At 38.2% G+C, this 20,733-nt stretch overlaps 1 protein-coding gene and 1 pseudogene across 3 annotated transcripts in view; one reads left to right on the forward strand and one right to left on the reverse strand.

Moving 5' to 3' along the window:
• The window catches only part of ITGB6 (integrin subunit beta 6), a 150,199-nt gene that overhangs the window by 24,344 nt on the left and 105,122 nt on the right, over positions 1-20,733 (forward strand). The window lies entirely within an intron of this gene.
• LOC101442356 (methylsterol monooxygenase 1-like) lies at positions 10,055-12,365 on the reverse strand (annotated as a pseudogene).

The following is a 20,733-nucleotide window of genomic DNA, read 5'->3' on the forward strand; positions in this document are numbered from 1 at the left end:
TGAGCTGGCCCACACGCAGTGCTGATGTACACAAGGAGTACCATACCATGCAGGGGCATCCCCCATGTAGGGGAACCCCACGTGCAAGGAGTGCACCCTGTAAGGAGAGCCACCCCATGTGAAAAAAGTGCAGCCTGACCAGGAGTGGTGCCACACACACGGAGAGCTGACGCAGCAAGATGATGCAATAAAAAGAGACACAGATTCCCGGTACCACTGACAAGAATATAAGTGGACACAGAAGAACACACACTGAATGGACACAGAGAGCAGACAACTGGGGGGGGAGGGGAGAAGGAAAAAAAAGAGGTACCCAGAACCTCTGCCCCCTGCAAAATAAATAAATAAATAAATACATTAGAAGCACATAAGAGCAGATTTGACTTGCTCAAAGTCAGAATTAGTGATTTAGAAGACAGACATCTTAACTGGAAAAGATACAACAGAAGAGAATGGAAAAAATAGAACAGGGTCTCAGAATTGAATGACAATGTGAAATGCAAAAACATAGAAAGCAGATGTGGCTCAAGTGGTTGAGTGCCTGTTTCCTACATGGGAGGTCCTGGGTTTGGTACCTGGTGCCTCCTAAAAACATTAATAAAAACAAAAACAAAAAAACAACAAGTAAACAAAAGAAAAATCAACTCAGGGAAGCTGATGTGGCTAAGTGGCTGAGTAGTAGCTTCCCACATACAATGTCCTGGATTCAATCCCCAGACCCACAACATAAAAAATAAATAAAAATTAAAATACACATTATTGATGTCCCAGAAGGGGAAGAAAATGGAAAAGGGGCAGAAAGAATATTGGAGGAAATAATGCCTGAAAACTTCCCAACCCTTATGAAAGACATAAATATCAATGTCCAAGAAGGACAATGCACCCCAAATAGAATAAATCCAAATAGACCTACCCTGAGATACCCACTATTCAGAATGACAAATATCAGAGATATAAAGAGAAGATCCTGAAAGCAGCGAGAGAAAAGCAAAGCATCACATAAAAGGGAACCTTGATTAGATTAAGTGCTGACCTCTCAGCAGAAAACCACAGAGGAGAGAAGAAAGTGGTTGATGTATTTAAGGTACTAAATGAGAAAAACTGCCAACCAAGAATTCTGTATCCAGCAAAGCTATCCTTCAAAAATGAAGGGGAATTCAAAGTCTTCACAGAAAAACAAAAACGGACTGAATATGTTACCAAAAGACCAGAATTACAAGAGATACTAAAGAGAGCACTGCAGCCTGAAAGGATGAAACAAGGGCAACAGACTTGGAGAAGAGTGTGGAAATGAAGATTATTAGTAAGGGTAAATTAAAGGGTAAAAAGATAGGCAATAGTATGATATGACTACAGAAAGTCAAAGGTCAAAATGGATGAAGTAAGTAAAGCCTTTACAGTTACAACATTGAATGTTAATGGCTGGAATTCCCCAATGAAAAGACATAGACTGGCAGAATGGACAAAAAAACATGAGCCATCTATATGTGGTCTATTAGAGACTCACTTCAGACAAAGGACACAACCAGGTTAAAAGTGAAAGGTTGGAAAAAGATGTTCCATACAAATAGTAACCAAAAAAAGAGCTGAAGTAGTGATACTAATATTGGACAAAATAGATTTTGAATGCAAAGCTGTTATAAGGAATGAAGAAAGTCATTATATATTAATAAAAGGGGCAATTCAGCAAGAAGAAATAACTATGCTAAATATTTATGCTTCTAACATGAGTGCCCCAAGATACACGAGGCACACACTAGCAAAGCTGAAGGGAGGAATAGATGACTCTACAATAACAGTTGGAGACTTCAGTACATCACTCTCAGTATTGATTAGAACATCTGGATAGAGGATAAATAAAGAAACAGAGAGCTTGAATAATGTGATAAAGGAACTAGACTTAACAGACATCTATAGAGCATTTCACCCCAAAGCAGCAGGATATATATTCAAGTGCTCATGGATCCTTCTCCAGGATAGACCATAAGTTGTCACAAGACTGTCTCAATAAATTTAAAAAGATTGAAATTACACAAAACACTTTCTCTGATCATAATGGAATAAAGTTGCAAATCAATAATGGAAAGAAAAGGAGAAAATAATTATATGGAGATTAAACAACAACCCTTAATCATGTCCAAAGAAGAAACTGCAAGAGAATTCGGCAAATATGTTGAGATGAATGAAAATGAGAACACAACATATCAAAACCTATGGGACACCTCAGAGGCAGTGCTGAGAGGAAACTGATAGCCTTCAATGCTTACATTAAAAAAGAAGAGCGAGCTAAATTTGAAGACCTACCTGCATATCTGGAAGAACTAGAAAAAAAGAACAGCAAACAAGTCCTAAACCAAGCTGAAGGAAAGAAATAATAAATATCAGAGCAGAAATAAATGAAATTGAGAACAATAACAACAAAAAAGAGAATCAACAAAACCAAAAGTTGGTTCTTTGAGAAGAACAACAAAATTGACAAACCCTTAACTAGACTGATAAAGAAAAAAAAAGATGCAAATAAATAAAATCAGAAATGAGAGGGGGAACATTATCACTGACCCCAGAGAAATAAGAGTGATCATAAGAGGATACTATGAAGAACTGTATGCCAAAAACTAGAAAAAGTAGATGAGATGGACAAATTCCTAGAAATACGTGAACCACTACACTGACCCTGGAAGAGATAGAAGACTTCAACAAACCAATTACAAGTGAAGAGATTGAAATAGTCATCAAAAATTTCGCAAAGATGAAAAGCCTGGGACCAGATAGCTTCACAGTTGAATTCTACTAATCATTCAAAGATGACCTAATACCTATCTTGCTCAGGCTCTTCCAAAAAATTGAACAGGAAAGAATGTTACCAAACTTATTCTATGAAGCCAACATCACCCTACTATCAAAACCAGATAAAGCTACTACAAAAAAAAAAAGTCACAGACCAATATCTCTAATGAATATAGATGCAAAAATCCTCAATAAAATACTTGCAAACTGAATCCAAAAACACATTAAAAGAATTATACACCATTATACACCATGATCAAGGGGGTTTTATCCTGTTGTGCAAGGGTGGTTCAACACAAGGAAATCAATTAGTGTAATAAATCACATTGATAAATTGAAGAAGAAAAATCACATGATCCTCTCAATTGATGCAGAAAAGGAATTTGACAAAAGACAGCACCCTTTCTTGATTAAAAATACTCCAAGAAAAATAGGAATAGAAGCAAGCTTTCTCAGTACGGTAAATTGCATATACAAAAAAACCTACAGCTAACATTGTATTCATGGTGAAAGACTGAAAGCTTTCCTGCTGAGATCAGGAACAAGACAAGGATGCCCACTGTAACCACTATTATTCAATACTGTGCTAGAAGAAGTTCTAGCCAGAGTAGTTACGCTAGACAAAAAAAAAAAGGGGGGGGGGAAATCTGAGAAATCCACAACAAAGTTACTAGAATTAATAGACAAGTTCAGCAAAGTGGCAGGATACTAGATTAATATGCAAAAATCAATAGCGTTTCCATACACTGCTGATGTGGAATCTGAGGAGGAAATCAGAAAAAAAAGTCCATTTATAATAGCAACTAAAACAATCAAATATTTAAGAGTAAACTTAACCAAGGACATAAGGGACTTGTCTTCAGACAACTACAAAACATTACTAAAAGAAACCAAAGAAGACTTAAATAAATGGAAGGACATACTGCATTCATGGATTGGAAGACTAAATATTGTTAAGCGGTCAGTTCTACACAAACTGATTTACAGATTCAATGCAATTCCAAGAAAAATACCAAGAGCTTTATTTTTACAGAAATTGAAAAGCCAATAATCAAATTTATTTGGAATGTAAGCCAAAAATGTCTTAAAAAAGAACAAAGTTGAAGGTCTCTCACTTCTGGACTTTAAAGCATATTATACAGCTACAGTGGTAAAAACAGCGTAAGGACAGACAGATTGACCAATGGAACAGAACTGAGAACTCAGAAGTCCACCCTCACATCTACAGTTAAGTGATTTTTGACAAAGCTGTTAAGTCCACTCAGCTGGACAGATCAGTCTATTCAGCAAGTGACACTGGGAGAACTGGATATCCAATTTCAAAATAAAGAAAGAAGACTCCTATCTCACACTTTATATAAAAATTAACTCAGAATGGATCAAGGATCTAAATAGAAAAAGAGCAACTGTAAAACTCCTAGAAGTAATGTAAGGAAACATCTTCAAGATCGTGTGGTAGGAGATAGTTTCTTAAACCTTACACCCAAAGCACAAGCAACAAAAGAAAAAATAAATGGGACCTCCTCAAAATTAAACACTTTTGCACCTCAAAGGACTTTGTCAAAAGGGTGAACAGGCAGTTGGCTCAATGGGAGAAAATATTTGGCAGTCACATATCTGATTAAGGTTTAATATCCATGATATACAAGGAGATCATACAACACAACAATAAAAAGACTAACTATCCAATTTAAAAATGGGCAAAAGACTTGAAAAGACAATTGTCCAAAGAAGAAATATAAATGGTGAAGAAACACATGAAAAAATGTTCAACATCACTAGCAATTAGGGAAATGCAAATCAAAACTACAATGAGATATCATTTCACACCTATTAGAATGGTCACTATTAAGAAGTCAGAAAACTGAAAATGTTGGAGAGGATGTGGAGATAAGAAGGTTTATTCACTGTTGGTGGGAATTTAGAATGGTACGGCCACTGTTGAGGACAGTTTGGTAGTTCCTAAGGAATTTGAATATAGACTCCCATGGGACTTGGCAACACCATTGCTAGGAATATATCTAGAAGAACTGAGAGCTATGACATGAATAGACATCTGCACACCAATATTCCTAACAATGTAGATGTAATGAATTGTAGATGTAATCAGCCACCTAGGCAATGAACTCATGATAGCTAAAAGTTAGAAATATCTCAGGTGTTCATCAGCTGATGAATGGACAAACAAATTGTGAAGTATACACAAAATGGAATATTATGCAGTGGTAAGAAGAAATGAGGTCATGAAATATATGACAACATGGATGAACATGAATAACTTTATGTTGAGTGAAGCAAGTCAGACAAAAAAGAACAAATACTGTATGATTACACTATTATGAATTAATTATGTGAAATATAAATATGTGTATTAGTCAGGGTTCTCTAGGGAAACAGAATCAACAGGAGATATCTGTAAATAGTATGAGATTTTATAAAATTCTCTCATGTGACCACGGGGACACACAAGTCCAAATTCCGCAGGCAGGCTGCAAACTAGGGCCTCCCATGAAGGTCCTTGATGAGTTCCTAGGAGATGTTGGCTGTCTGAAGTCCGGCAGGAAAATTCTCTCTGAATGCTGTAATCTCTTCCCAGTTTAAGACATTCAACTGATTAGATAAAACATGAATTGCTGATGGCAATCTCCTTGATTGATTGTAGATGTAATCAGCCATCTAAACAATGAACTCACTGATGACTGAAGTCCATAAATGTCCTTGTATTACAATTAGCCCACTGCTTGTTTGACCAAACAACTGGGCACAATTACCAGGCCAACTTGACACATTAGCCTATCCATTGCATTATGTGAAATATGAATATGGGTAAAATTGCATATATAAGACTGTTTTTCTTTGAAGCTGAACAAAGGTAGGTTAATACCACAAAATGTTAATATTAGACATAAAAAACCATTATACTTAGTGAAGGAGACCAGACACAGAGTACTACATATTGTATGATTCCATTTATATAAAATGTGACTATAAATAAATTTATAAAGATGAAATAGATTAGTGGCAATATAGGCCTGTGGAAGGAATGCTAAGGGATGTGGAGTCTTTCATTCTGAAGTAATGAAATTGTTGTAAAATTTTGAGATGATGAATGTACAACATTGTGATTATTCTAAAAGCCATTGATTATACAGTTTGGATAGACTGTATAGTATGTGAATATATCTCGATAAAACTTAATAAACAAATAAATAATGTGCAAAAATAGTCAGAAATAGCAGCTATGTACAGCAGGGGAAACAGAGAAATTGAGAGGTGAGGAATTTTCTTATTTGTCTCCTTTTTGTTTCTTATTATTGAAATAATGGAAATGCTCTAATAATGATTGAAGTGATGAATGCACAACTATGTGATTATACCAAATACCACTGATTGTGCACTTTGGATGGACTGTATGCTTTATTAATATGTATCAATAAATTGATTTTTTTTTAAAAATCTGACAACACCAGATATTTTTTAAAATGAGGGTGAGTTTTAAGTCTTCACAGACAAACGAAAACTGAGAAAGTATGTTACCAAAAGACCAAGTTTATAAGAGATATTATAAGGAGTGCTACAGCCTGAAAGGAAAAAACAAGGGCAAGAGACTTGGAGAAGAGTGTAGAAATGAAGATATTAGTAAGGGTAACTCAACAGGTAAAAAGACAAACAATGGTAAAATATGACAATGAGAAGCCATAGGGTAAAATGGATGAAGGAAGTAATGCCTTTATAGTAATAACATTGAATGTTTATGAATTGAATTCCCAAATCAAAAGACATAGACTGACAGAATGAATAAAAAATATGAGCCATCTATATGCTTTCTATAAGAGACTCACCTCAGACATAATGACATAACCAGGTTGAAAGTGAAAAGTTGGAAAAAGATATTCCACCCTAGTAGCCAAAAAAGAACTGGAGAAGTGATAATAATATCGGACAAATAGAATTTAAATGAAAAGGGCCATTATATGTTAATAAAAGAGCCATTCACCAAGAAGAAATAGCTATAATAAATATTTGTGCATCTAACCTGGGTGCTCCATAATACATGAGGCACACACTGGCAAAACTTGCTAGACTTCAATACAACACTCTTGGTACTGGACAGAATGTCTGAAGAGAGGATAAATAAGGAAACAGAGCTGGAATGATATGATAAATGAACTAGACCTAACAGATATTTATAGATTATTATACCCCAAAACAGCAGGATATATATTCTTTTCAAATTCTCATGGATTCTTCTCCAGGATAGACTATATGTTGGGTCACAAGACCAGTCTCAATAAATTCAAAAAGATTGAAATTATACAAAACACTTTCTCTGATCATAATTGGATGAAGTTGGAAATAATGGATGGAAAAAGGGAAAATCCACAAATATGTGAAGATTAAACAGCACACTCTTAATCAGTGGGCCAAAAAAGAAATTGCAAAGGAAATCAGTAAACATCTTGAGATGAATGAAAACAAGAACACAACATATCAAAACCAATGGAATACAGCAAAGGCAGTGCTGAGAGGGAAATTTATAGCCCTTGATGCTTACATTAAAAAAAGAAAGAAAGAAAAAGAATTACCTAAAATCGAACACCTAAGTGCACACCTGGAGGAACTAAAAAAGAACAGCAAATTAATCACAAACTAATCCAAAGGAAAGAAAGAATAAAAATCAGAGTAGAAATAAATGGAATTGAGAACAAAAAACAATAGAGATAATCAATAAAACCAAAAGCTGGTTCTTTGAGAAGATCAACAAAATTGACAAACCCATAGCTAGACTGGCAAAGAAAAAAAGAGAGAAGATGCAAATAAATAAAATCAGAAATGAGAGGGGGTCATTACCACTTACCCCACAGAAACAAGAGAGGTTATAAGAGAATACTATGAACAACTGTATGCCAACAAACTAGACAATGTTGATGAAACAGACAAATTCTAGAAACATACAAACAACCTATACTGACCCTAGAAGAAATAGAAGACCTGAACAAACCAACTGAAAGAGATTCAAACAGTCATCAATAACCTCCCAAAGATGAAAAGCCTAGGACCAGATGACTTCACAATTGAATTCTAGCAATCATTCAAAGACAATTCAACAGGACGGAACGCTACTATATTCATTCTATGAAGCTAACATCACCCTAATATCCAAACCAGGTAAAGACACTACAAAAATTACAGACTAATTTCTGTAGTGAATATAGATGCAAAAATCCTCAATGAAATATTTGCAAACCAAATTCAAAAGCACATTAAAAAAACTATACACCACGATCATGTGGGGTTTATCCCAGGTATGCAAGAGTGGTTTAATACAAGAAAATCAATTAATGTAATAAAGCACATCAATAAATTGAAGAAGAAAAATGACATGATCCTCTCCACCGATGCAGAAAAGGGATCTGATAAAATCCAACATCCTGTCTCAAAAAAGCACTCCAAAAGATAGGAATAGAAGGAAGCTTTCTCAATATGGCAAAATGCATCATAAAAATCCACAGCTAGCATTGTTCTCAACAGTGGAAGACTGAAATCTTTCCCGCTGAGATTAGAAATAAAACAAGGATGCCCACTGTCATCACTATATACCTATACCATATTGTGCTAGAAGCTCTAGCTATGGCAATTAGGTAAGATAAAGAAATAAAAGGCATCCAAACAGGAAAGGAAGAAGTAAAACTGTCACTATACACTGATGATATGACTCTATATCTAGAAAACCCCCAAAAAGTCACAACAAAGCTACTGCAACTAAGAGACGATTCAGCAAAGTGGTGGGATACAAGATTAATATGCAAAAATCTGTAGCATTTCTACACAGTGTTGATGAGCAATCTGAGGAGGAAGTCACAAAAAAAGTCCATTTATAATATCAACTAAAAGAATCAAATATTTAGGAATAAACTTAACCAAGGACACAAAGGCTAAGTATTCAGAAAACAACAAAACCTTACTAAAAGAAACCAAAGAAGACATAAATAAATGGAAGGTCATTCCAATTCATGGATTGGAAGACCAAATATGGTCAAGATGTAATTCTGTCCAAACTTATTTACAGATTCAATGCAATCCCAATCAAAATCCCAATAGACTTTTTTTTTTTTTTTTTTTTGCAGAAATGGAAAAGCCTATTATCAAATTTATTTGAAAGAGCAAGGGGCCCCAAATAGCCAAAAATTTCTTAGAAGTTGGAGGAGTCACTTCCTGACTTTAAAGCTTATTACTTAGCTACAGCATGGTAATGGCATAAAGATAGACACACTGACCAATGGAACCAAATCAAGAACTCAGAAATAGACCCTCCTTCCATTAAGTAATTTTTTTAAGGCTAAAAAATAGGAATATTCCTTATATTATAAAATGTAATTATTAAATGATTTCTGTGCTTTTCTTTGTAAGAATTAATGGTGACAGGTGATGTTCAAAAATGGACAGCAAATAGACAAACATTACATTTATCTTAACAGCTCAAAGTGCAAATATAGCAAGTCATTTCACAAAGCTTCAAGATACAGCTTTAAGTATACAGAGAACTTGATACAGAAAAATGAAAGTGTAAATAGCAGAAGCTCAATTTTTAAGAATTCAAATAACTTTGATAATTCTTAGTCTAAAATATTCCACTTACACCAATACAGAAATGCTTTAATTTACAGATGTCAGTAATGCTTTGCAACCAAAAGGGACTTCTCAAAAAAAGAGAGAAGCACTCCAAATTGGTAAGCTCCTGACAAGAAAGGAAGTGCTCAGACTGGCTATTTCTGATTCGGCAACTTTAGTTACTCACTACATCAACTTATCTGGTCCAACCCATGATATTCTGATGTTCAGGCAAATTCTTAAAAACAACTGAAGTTCAATATGAGGCTAACACCACCACTTATAAGAGCTCTTTGAAATAGGAACTGTACTCATAAGATTTAAAAACCAATTCCAACTTCAGACCTATGGTATTATAGCAGAAAAGAGATAAATTAATACTTTCACCAGTACTTATAACCTTTTTATAAGGTTAGTAATATGGCCTTTAAAAATTCCTCAAAAAATTGTACTTAAATATATATTTTTTCTACATATAAAGAAGTTATATGTAAAGTAGAAAAAATTCTCACAAGAAAGAGAATTAAACATGTTAATGTTGTTTTTATTACTTAGCAGCCATGACACATGTTTATTTCTGCTCCCCAGAAGCAATGTTAGCTACTAGTTTCAATTCAGGAAAATGTGTATCTTCAGGAAGGTCTATGAAAAATGTTTATTCAGTCTTTTTCTCAAACTTCATCTTTTCAGTGTAGGCAATAAACTGAGCGTTTTTTCCAAAATTTCTGTCCCACCATGTAATGTCAAAGCATAGTTTCTGATGAAGTCTGTGTGGTGAAAATTATGATGTCAAGAAAAAGCATTGAGATGTATGGGAGTGCTGTATATTATATATATGCATTGCTGTGGTCTAGGACTCCTGTGAAGAGAAGCTGAATAATTAGGGGGAAAAAAAAAAAAAAAGAAAAGAAAAAGATAGGATGTAGAATTTTTTCAAGTCAACATTCTTTATCTAAGTTCTTTATCTAACTTTATCCAAGTTCTTTATCTAACCTTTAAACCCATCGCTATATGCCATTCCCTAGTAAGGGACCATGACATTATATTGGGCTTCAAATTTCGGGGAGTTCTGGATCACAGAGTGTTTCAACAATGGCAATGGAGGGATACTGGTATGGGATACCAATGACAGGTGATATATGGCTGACAGGGAGCTGTACAGAACATATGTCCAGGGTGCATGGTAATGTTTGGATATACTCATAGTGGCAACAATTAAAAACCACAGCAGGGGGGGTACTGGGTTCCTGGCCAGTGGTGCTCTGTCGTGGTCCCTAGGGGAGCAGCGACAGTCTCCCAGGTACAGCAGCGGGGACCGGGAGGGAGTGAGGGTTCAACAGTGAGCCCCTGATGCTAATGACTATGCTTGTGAGCTGATAAGCCTAAAATAAGAACAAGGCCTAGAGCAACATCGTGCCTGGGAATTTCCTCCTGTCAGCCTTCATGTTACTCAAATGTGGCCAGTCTCGAAGCCAAACTCAGCATGTAAATGCAATGCCTTCCCCCCAGCGTGGGACATGACACCCAGGGATGAGCCTCCCTGGCACCGAGGGACCACTATCAACTACCAACTGATGATGCAACTGGAAAATGACCTTATATGGAAGGTTCAATGCGGATCAGCAGAATATCCCTGTCTACATAAAATGACATGACTTTAAAATGCTGTTTGACCTAAAGTAAGGGGGAAATGGAAAGGAGAAATGAGTTTATATGGCTACGAGTTTCTAAAAAAGAGTCTGGAGGCTGGCAGAAGGATTGCCCTCATGCACAACTGAGCAGAGTCAGAGAGACAGATAAAGCAGATACAACCCCCAGATATTGGTTCCTTTGAGGGCTAAAGAGACCCATGGGAGTTATGGTCATGGCCGATGGGGTTAACTACCAGGTCAGATGGCCCCTCTTTGGAAATGGTGTTTATGTGTGATGAATCTGGACTCAGATGGGATCTTCCTTCATAAGACTTTCATGCTAATGTGATGGAGGTGCAGTTAATGTTGGGGTTTAAGATATATTTAGGGGATTTGAATCTCTGGACTGACAATGTGATAGCCAGGTCCTGAGCCTCAACAGACTCCAGCACCTACAATCTGATTTATTGGACTTACCACACTCAGCTAAGATGGAGTTGAAGAAGGACAACCACCACACCATGGAGCCTAGAGTGATTACAACTGAAAGGGGGAGGATTGCATCAAGCATCCATGTGGAATCTGAGCCTCCTCTTGACATAGAGGTGCAATGGACACAACCAATCCAATGTCCACATAGAAGAGGTGGCATTGGATTGGGAAAAGTGGACATGGTGGCTGATGGGTATGGGGAAAGGCAGGAAGAGATGAGAGGTGGAGGCGTCTTTGGGACATGGAGCTGCCCTGGATGGTGCTTCAGAGGAAATCACCGGACATTGTAAATCCTCACAGGGCCCACTGGATGGAATGGAAGAGAGTATGGGCCATGATGTGGACCATTGACTATGAGGTGCAGAGGTGCCCAAAGATGTACTTACCAAATCCAATGGATGTGTCATGATGATGGGAACGACTGTTGCTGGGGGGTGGGGGGGTGGGGTTGAATGGGACCTCACATATATATTTTTAATGTAATATTATTACAAAGTCAATTAAAAAAAATAAATAAAAAAAGAAAAAAAAAAAAGAAAAAGCATTGAAAGGGATGAGATTCAAAGAGTTGAGAGGAATATCATAACCACTATGGACACAAACAGTTTGTATCAAGTGCATGGTTACCCATGCCTAAAGAAGAATTACATGATCACACAAAAGCAAGATTGCAATTAAAAATACAGTTTCAGCTTCCATACTGAATGGATCCTGAAATGCATGATGAATTTTATGAATATGTTTATATATTCTTTTGTGGTATAAAAGCCTATGCAGGAAATAGGTGTCCTCAATTACCACACAGCAAAATCATCTTGCCAAAAGCATATACCATCTAGGCATTCTTTCTCAATTGTAAGGAATACTGAAATACTCTGTAAAATAATAGATTCCATAAAACAAAGGCAACTGGATACAAAACTGATTAAAGAGAAGCACTTTAAAGTATTTCCATTGGCTTTCCCCTGTTTCAATATATTCTTTTGAATTTTGTATTTTTTCATGTAAGGTGTAAAATGAAACAAAAATCCAGGTAAAAAGAACAAGAAATACAGGGCCTCCTTAACTATAAGTGATCCCCAGGTTGCAATCTGGAAATTTGTAAAATTATGCTACAATTCCAAGCATTGTTTATAATTTTAAAATTATTTTTAAAGAAGCTTTAGATTACATAATGTTACATCAAAAATATAGAGGATTCCCATATACCCCACTCCCTCCCCTTCCCACACTTCCCACATTAACATCTTTCATTAGTGTGGTATATTTGTTAGAATTGATGAACATATATTGAAGCATTGCTACTAACCATGGCCTATACTAACCATGGACTATAATGTAACCATAATACATTATAGTTTACATTCTGCTCTGCACAGTTTTATAGGTTATGACAAAATGTATAATGGCCTATATCCATCCTTGCTGTGTCACACAGGACCATTTCAATGTCCCAAAAATGCCCCCATGTTACACCTATTCTTCCCTCTCTCTCACTTCAGAACCGCTGGTGGCCAATGCCTTAATATCAATGATAAAAATTCTTCCATTTCTATAATAATAAGTCTATAATAGAATAATAATAAGTCTGCTTTGGTCCATTGTTCATTCCCCTTTTCTTATGAAATTGAAACTTAGCCTAGTATTATATATTGCCTAAGAGCTGCCTCCTGAAAGTCTCCTTGTTGCTCAGATGTGTTTGCTCTCTAAGCCAAACTCAATGTATAAATGCCCTATCTTCCCCCCAATGTGGGACATGACTCCCAGGGACAAGCCTCCTTGGTGCTGAAGGATTATTACTAAGTGCCAATTAACAATGCATCTGGAAAAAGACATTAGCCAAACTGGGGAAGTATTAAAAACAAATGGGTTTTTCTGGCTAAGAGATTTTGAAGTGAGTCAGGAGGTCATTCCAGTGGTTATGCTTATGCACATCTCAGCAGGATCTCATTGACTGCCAGAGTAAATGGTGCCTCAAAGAGTGGGCCTCCTGAGGGCTCTAGAGACATCTACACACTGTAAGTAGGGCAGATAAGCTCAGGAATTCAGTAACCTGTCAGAGGGTCTTACTTTAGAATTTATGCTCCCCAGTGTAACAGACTCATTTATAGTTTCCCTGTACATGGCTTTTCTGCACTGTTTATTTGAACCTATAATTAACACTATACTTGTTAAATATATGTCCCATACACATAAATGTTTGGTCTATTCATGTGCCAGTTGAGCCTTGAATCTCAGCAGAGTTGCAATACCTACTCTCCAGTTCACTGGACTCACCCAGGACAACGAACAAGGAGATGATGATGGAAAATTCCCATCCCAAGGAACACAGAGTGTCTGCATCTGCAAGCAAGAGAGCTTCACCATATGCCCCATGAGATCTAAGTCCCCTCTCAATTAGAAACAGAGTGGGCATCACCATACCAAGAATTTTTAAATGGTTCTTGCAGAGGATTCTCAGGAATGAGTGAATTAACATACTCCACAGTCAAGTATGCTGAACTAAAGATGCTGATACTTTGTTGCCATTTTTAAAATCTCTTCAGATAGCCTTATGATTTTGGACTGTCACATGAGGACTGCAGGCCACTGTCAGATGGTTTTGGCCTCAAGTGATTTTTGACAAGGCTGTCAAGCCCAGTCTATTAAACAAATGGTGCTGGGAGAACTGGATATCCATATCCAAAAGAAAGAGGACCTGTATCTCACACTTTATACAGAAATTAACTCAAAATGGATCAAGGACCTAAATTTAAAAGCCATAATCATAAAACTTGTAGAAGAAAATGTAGGAAAACATCTTCAAGATCTTGTAGTAGGTGGTAGTTTCTTAAACCTTACACCCAAGCATGAGCAATGAAAAAAAAATAAAGAAGACCTCCTCAAAATTAAACACTTTTTTCCTTTAAAAGACTTTGTCAAGAAAGCAGATGTGGCTCAAATGATAGGGCCTCTGCCTACCATATGGGGGGACCTGGGTTTGATCCCTGGGTCCTCCTGGTGAAAAAGAAGAAAAAGTGTGCCTGTGTGGCGAGCCAAGTGCCCATGTGGTGAGCCAGTGCCCATGCAAATGAGTCACACAGCAAGATGATGATGCAACAAAAGAGAGACAAAGTGGAGAATGAAGGTGAAGTGCAGCAGAGACCAGGAACTGAGGTGGTGCAATTGATAGGGAACCTCTTTCCACATCAGGGGTCCCCAGGATCAAATCCCAGTGAATCCTAGTGGAGAAAAGATGAAAAGAGAAGACACAAAGAGAAATAGATACAGACAATCACACAGTGAATGGACAGAGACAGCAAAACCAGCAGGGCAGGGGGCAGGAGAAGGGGAAAACTAATTTAATAATAATAATAAAAATAAAAGACTTTGTCAAGAAAGTCTAAGAGAGCCAACTCAATGGGAAGAAATATTTGGAAACCACATACTTGATAAAGGTTTGATATCCATGTTGTATAAATAGAACAACTTAAAACAATAAAAAGACAATCAACCCAACTTAAACATGGGCAAAAGAATTCACTAGATATTTTTCTGAAGAGGAAATACAAAGGGCCAAAAGGCACATGAAAAAATGTTCAGTCTCATTATGAGGGAAATGTACACCAAAACTACTGTGAGATACCATTTCACACCTTACAGAATGGCCATCATCAAAAAAATAACCCCAGAAAACTAAATGTGTTGGAGAGGATGTGGAAAAATAGGAACATTCCTTGACTGCTAGTGGGAATGTAGATTGGCGTGGCCTCTGTGGAAGTCAGTTTGGCAGTACCTCAAGAAGCTGAATATAGAACTTCCTATGATCTAGCAATCAAGTTGCTAGGAATATATTCAGAAAAACTGAAAGCAAGGACACGAACTGACATTTGCACACTGATATTCACTGCAGCATTATTCACCATTACTAAAATATGGAAACAGCCCAAGCGTCCACCAACTGATGAATGGGTAAACAAAAATGTGGTATGTACATACAATGGAATACTATTCAACTGTATAAGAAATGGAATCAGCATGCATATGACAACATGGATGAACCTTGGGGACTTCTGTTGAAAGAAATAAGCCAGAAGCGAAAGGACAAATATTGTATGATCTCACTAATATGAACTAAATACAATGAGTAAACTCATGGAAGTAAAGTATAGATCACTAGGAATTAGTATGTGGGTTGAGAATGGGAGCTCAATGAAAGAATATTTAATAAGGTTTATTTTAAAAGTGTGGAAATGAATAGAGTTCATAGTAACACATAGTATAAATAACACTGCTGAGTTATAAATGAGATTGTGGCTGAAAAAGGTAGTCTGTGGACATCAGTTGAAACTAGAGAATAAACTAGGGAATGTATAACAGTGATTTTGATGGTAGATGAAGATTATGGTTAATAGAATAAATAAAAGAATGTTCTTCTTTTACAAAATGTTAAGAATATGGAAATACCTGGGGAATTACAACTAATATAACTTATGGGCGATAGTTAAACAGTAATTTTATAATAGTTTTGAAGCAATGGCAAAGAAGATATATCAATTCTAAGAGACAACTATAGGGGAGTGTAAGTGAGTATGGGATTTTTCCTTATGGAGTAATGAAATGTTCTAAAATTGACTGAGGTGATGAAACCACAAATCTGTGATGAAAATGAGAGCCACTGAGTGTACATTTTGAATGTATTGTACAAAACATGGAGCTGTATAACACAGGTTATCTGGTGGTGGAATATGTACTATGGTGAACTACAGAACATCTTTTATGTACTATAGCACATATATAATACTAATATAATGTGTGAATAATCAGGTAGTTTGGGGGGAAATACACCAAATGTAAGATATGGGCTATAGTTAGTAGTAATATTTTGATGATGCTCTTTCACAGTTTGTAACAAATGTTTCACAAAAATGCAAGGTGTTAGTGGTGGGGTGATGTATGAGAGTCCTGTATGATTATATGCACGTTAGTTTTGTACATTCACTGCTTTTACTATATGCTTGTTATTTATGCCTATTCACATATGAATAATATACTTCAATAAAATTTTACTTAAAAAAGCAAAAACCAAACACCTTCCCTGCCTGGCAGAACCCTACATGCTCTGATTCTTTTTGCATCCACTAATCATTTCCCCCTTCTCTACATTTCCACACAGAGGCCTTATTTGCATTCAGCAAAGCTCACCGAAGTCACACACACACACACACACACACACACACCCCACCCTGTAGCCTTTGCTTTTCTGGATCAGCCTAGAATCCTTCCTTCTGATCTTTGCATGGATGGCTCCTCCTGCCATTCTGATGTCACTTACTGTCTCTTGCTCAGAGAAACCTTTGCTGATGTCCCACTCTAAAGAAACTACCTAGTCACCTCTATCTTATCACCCAAATCAATTCTCTGCACAGCACTTAGCACAATCTGATATTTACTTTACTGTTTCATATTTAGTGTTCATCTTTCCCCACCAACATACTTCTCTCTCATTAACCTTGTCATCCCAGTGTCCAGAATGGAGCCTGTCACATAGTAGGTGCTTAATAAATATTTTCTGAATGGATGACTAGATGAATAATCAATGTCATGGTCAGTAGTCATTTAATAATGGCATCTATTGTGCAGTCACAGTATGTCAGGCTTTAAGCAATTTTAAACTGTTGTGGCCATTTGCAATTTAGGTATAACTTTCACCAGATTATCTCATTTGATTCTTGTGGGAAACAATGTTGGGAGATTAAGGAAAAGGAGTCAAGATACTCTTGCTGAGAAGCTATAAACTGCCTTCTGTTTAATGTCAGAAAAAGGAATACCATGTTAAAGGCTCAATGGATTTCTTGTAACAGGGTCAGCTGAACCTAAGCAGAGATCAGACCATGGGACCAGGACCCACACCCCAGTCACCAAAAATTACATGCATGGTTGATCTACATCATTTTGGTTTTTGGCTGAAGATAGAAGGAAGAGTTTAAAGGAGAAACAGGGGCAGGGAAGAGGAGGAAAGGGAAGCAGGATCATGGAGAGAGGCAGGGCAGGGCGTGAACCTCTAAGGGGAGCGAGGGTAGAGCCAGAAGCTGAAGGAGTGGTTTCCACTGGAGAATCCTGAATCCTCAGGCACAAACAGAATGGATTTGGGACTCAAGATCAAAATCTACACAGGGTGGGGTGAGGATGTTCTCCCTATCCCTGCAGGGCAGGAGGCAGAGCCCAGCATAAGGAGGAGAGGAAGGGAACCCCAAGCTCTGTGGCATTTAGCAGGTGGTCAGGGGCCAGGGGGAGCTTCCCAGCACTGGCAGTGAGGGAAGCATCGTAAGGAGTATTTTCACGAGAGATGTTGTGGGGCTCCACTCTGACCAGCATCAGAATCCCAGGCCTCCAAATGTGTACCCAGCTCACAAGAGAGTTCCATGAGGCCATGATGCTGTGCCAGGTACGGACAAGGATGACTCAGACCCCTGCGGAGGTACCCGCACGAGGGAGTTGGCAGAGTGCTGACAAGCTTTGAATATCCGAGAGAAGCAAAGCATTTCTGAGCACGCTTGACACACCCTGTGTACTTCCCCTAAACGAGGAAAGAGACTTGGAGAAAGCAAGACAGGGAAGGCTGAAGTTATGCAAGTGGAGCAAAACTGGAGTGAAAATGTGATCTAGCTGGTCCCCACAGCATTCGGTTATATACCTGGCAAAGAGGCTTGACAAACAGGTTCAGACCTGCCCAGCTGGGAAGCATTTAGGAACCAGTGCTGGGGGGGAAGCCGATGGCCATTGTGGGCAGATACCAGCCAGGCTGTGGCACCGGCCGGCACAGGCTGCTGGGACGCTCCTCCAGGCCCCCGCCCTCTGGTTCCAGCTTAAAGAGGCATAAGTAGCAGGTGCTACCTGCAACCACGTCCACCCCAGGGCTACATTCTGCTAGTTTATAAAACAAGGGAAAGTGTTCCCTTCCTTGCAATGACACCTTAACTCCCACAGCAAGGAACCCCAGATTGTCAAAGGCCATGTTCCATTAGGATTGGGTCAAAGAAGTGATCTATTCAGGCATTAAAATATAAACATATCTTCCATATCTCTAGCAAAGAAATTTAAGCTTTGTTTATTGGGGGCAAAGACTGTAACTTATGCATTCTTAGATCCTCAAAAGCCTAGCTGGGGTCTTGCAGATCCTAAAAAGTAATGAATGATCTTTCTGACTTTCTCAAGGTAAAAGCCAAAGGTAAAAATCTGGAGTGAGGTATGATGGAGGCAAATTCCTGATGACACAGAGGAAATTGGGTCCTTTTACATTAATCCTCCCTAAAAAACTAAAACAATTCTATTTAAGTAGAATCAAATTCAAGGCAAAATAAGAAGTTAACTAAATACTATCTTGTGTTATAGTCTGGTTGCTCCCACTGTGGAAAAGATGTGCATATTTGATTTCATTCTGTTGATTAGCAATGTGTGTGTGTGTCTGCAGCATGTGCATGTGTGTCTTTGTGGAATAACAAAAATGATTGCAATCTACCACCACAATGGTGAGCACTGTGAAAGCCACTGCGAAGCAACTAGAATGAATGTGCATCCACAGGAAACAAAGAGACTTAAGAGTTTAGAAGCAATGGGCTACCATCCACTGCTGAGTAGCCCAGGAACCTCTGAAGAGAGGAGATTGTTTTCCTAAAGCTGCTGCTCATGTTTGCAGGGAGGGAGGATGGGCAGATGGTTATGGCAGCGGGACAAGGGAATTGCATCTGTGTTTGATTTACCCCTTCTTAAATGGGCCCCCTGGGGCCCCCAATAGACTACCTGGTCACATTGGCCTTTGTGGCATCCAGGTAGCCTTCTCCACCAGTTCAGGGGGAGTCCGCCTATTGCAAAGCTTGACTTCTTCAAAGGGAACCCCCAGGGATCATCAGGCAGCAGAAGGCCTTGGGATAGCAGCATCTTTTGACCTGTTTGGCATGCTGTGATCAGCAAGCAGGACATATGTCAGTCCTTTAGGAAGGGTATCATCCTTAAATGGTAGCCCACCCTTTTAGAGAATTCTCGCTGCTCCAGAACCCTTACCAAGAACTCAAATGACACCTGTACATCCAGATTTCCTGTGCCATCCACCAGTCCTAAATCTCCTGCTCTTCATGAGTGGCCCTTGTTTCTCCCTGCTTTTGGCTGGGATATTCATTTCCTAGGGCTACTGTCACAAAATGCCACACATTGGGTGGCTTAAAACAAAACAGATTTGTTCTCTCATGATTCTGGAGGCCAGAAATCTGAAATCAAGAAGTCAGCAGGGTCATATTCCCTCCAGAGTTTCTAGGGGAGGAGACTTTTTTCCTCATTCAGCTTCTGGTAGCCTCAGGCATTCCTTGGCTTGTGGCAGCAGAACTCCAGCCTCTGACTCCACTTCATGTGGCCATCTATGCCTGTGTCTACATCCAGATTTCCCCCTTCTTATGAGGACACCAGTCATGTTGGATTTAGGGCCCACCCTCATCCAGGGTGACCTCATCTTAACTAATCACATCTGCAAAGACCCTATTTCCAAATAAGGTCACATTCTGTGGACATTAATTTTTGGAGAACTCTATTCAACCCAATATAGTTGGGAGTATATCAATGTACTAGTTAGCAAAACGGAGGATCTTTCCATCAACTGTTGTTTCTGGAAACTATGGTGACTCATTGCCCCCACTAATGTCAGGATTGAAAGCGAGTCACCATGGAGGCAAGAGGTGGCTGTACAGACCCTGAGGACTTGGGGTTAGGAATTAAAGAGCCAAGGCAGACATGACAGGCGCAAACCAGACAGAAGCCCTTATCTGCCCTTGCTGCGCTGAGCCACATTAAGCTTTAAATGAAAGTAATCCACTTTTTCTCCTACCACTTTTCATTTTTTATTTATTACTACCCATTGAGCCAGAAGCAGAATGGTCAAAACATTTCCAGTGAAGCTTAATTTTCAGGGTATTTATAGTCAGGCTGGAAGCAGCAGGAAGTAGGATTTATAGATTTGCATTACCAGGCAGGCAATTTCACAAACTTCAGCATTTGGATTTGTGTTTAATTAAATAAATGTGCAGGCCTTAACAGATCTCTGAATCCCAGGAGAGACTCCCCATAACCTGAGATGATCCTTTACCCAAAGGCGTTCGCGTCTCTTAGAGAACACCAGCAGGTGGGCATAAGCAAGCAGAGTTAGGTCAATCCCTGGGCAGTCAGGAAGGACTAGGTAGGC

This window comes from Dasypus novemcinctus, chromosome 7, assembly GCF_030445035.2.
Source record: "Dasypus novemcinctus isolate mDasNov1 chromosome 7, mDasNov1.1.hap2, whole genome shotgun sequence".
In the NCBI taxonomy this organism is placed as follows: domain Eukaryota; kingdom Metazoa; phylum Chordata; class Mammalia; order Cingulata; family Dasypodidae; genus Dasypus; species Dasypus novemcinctus.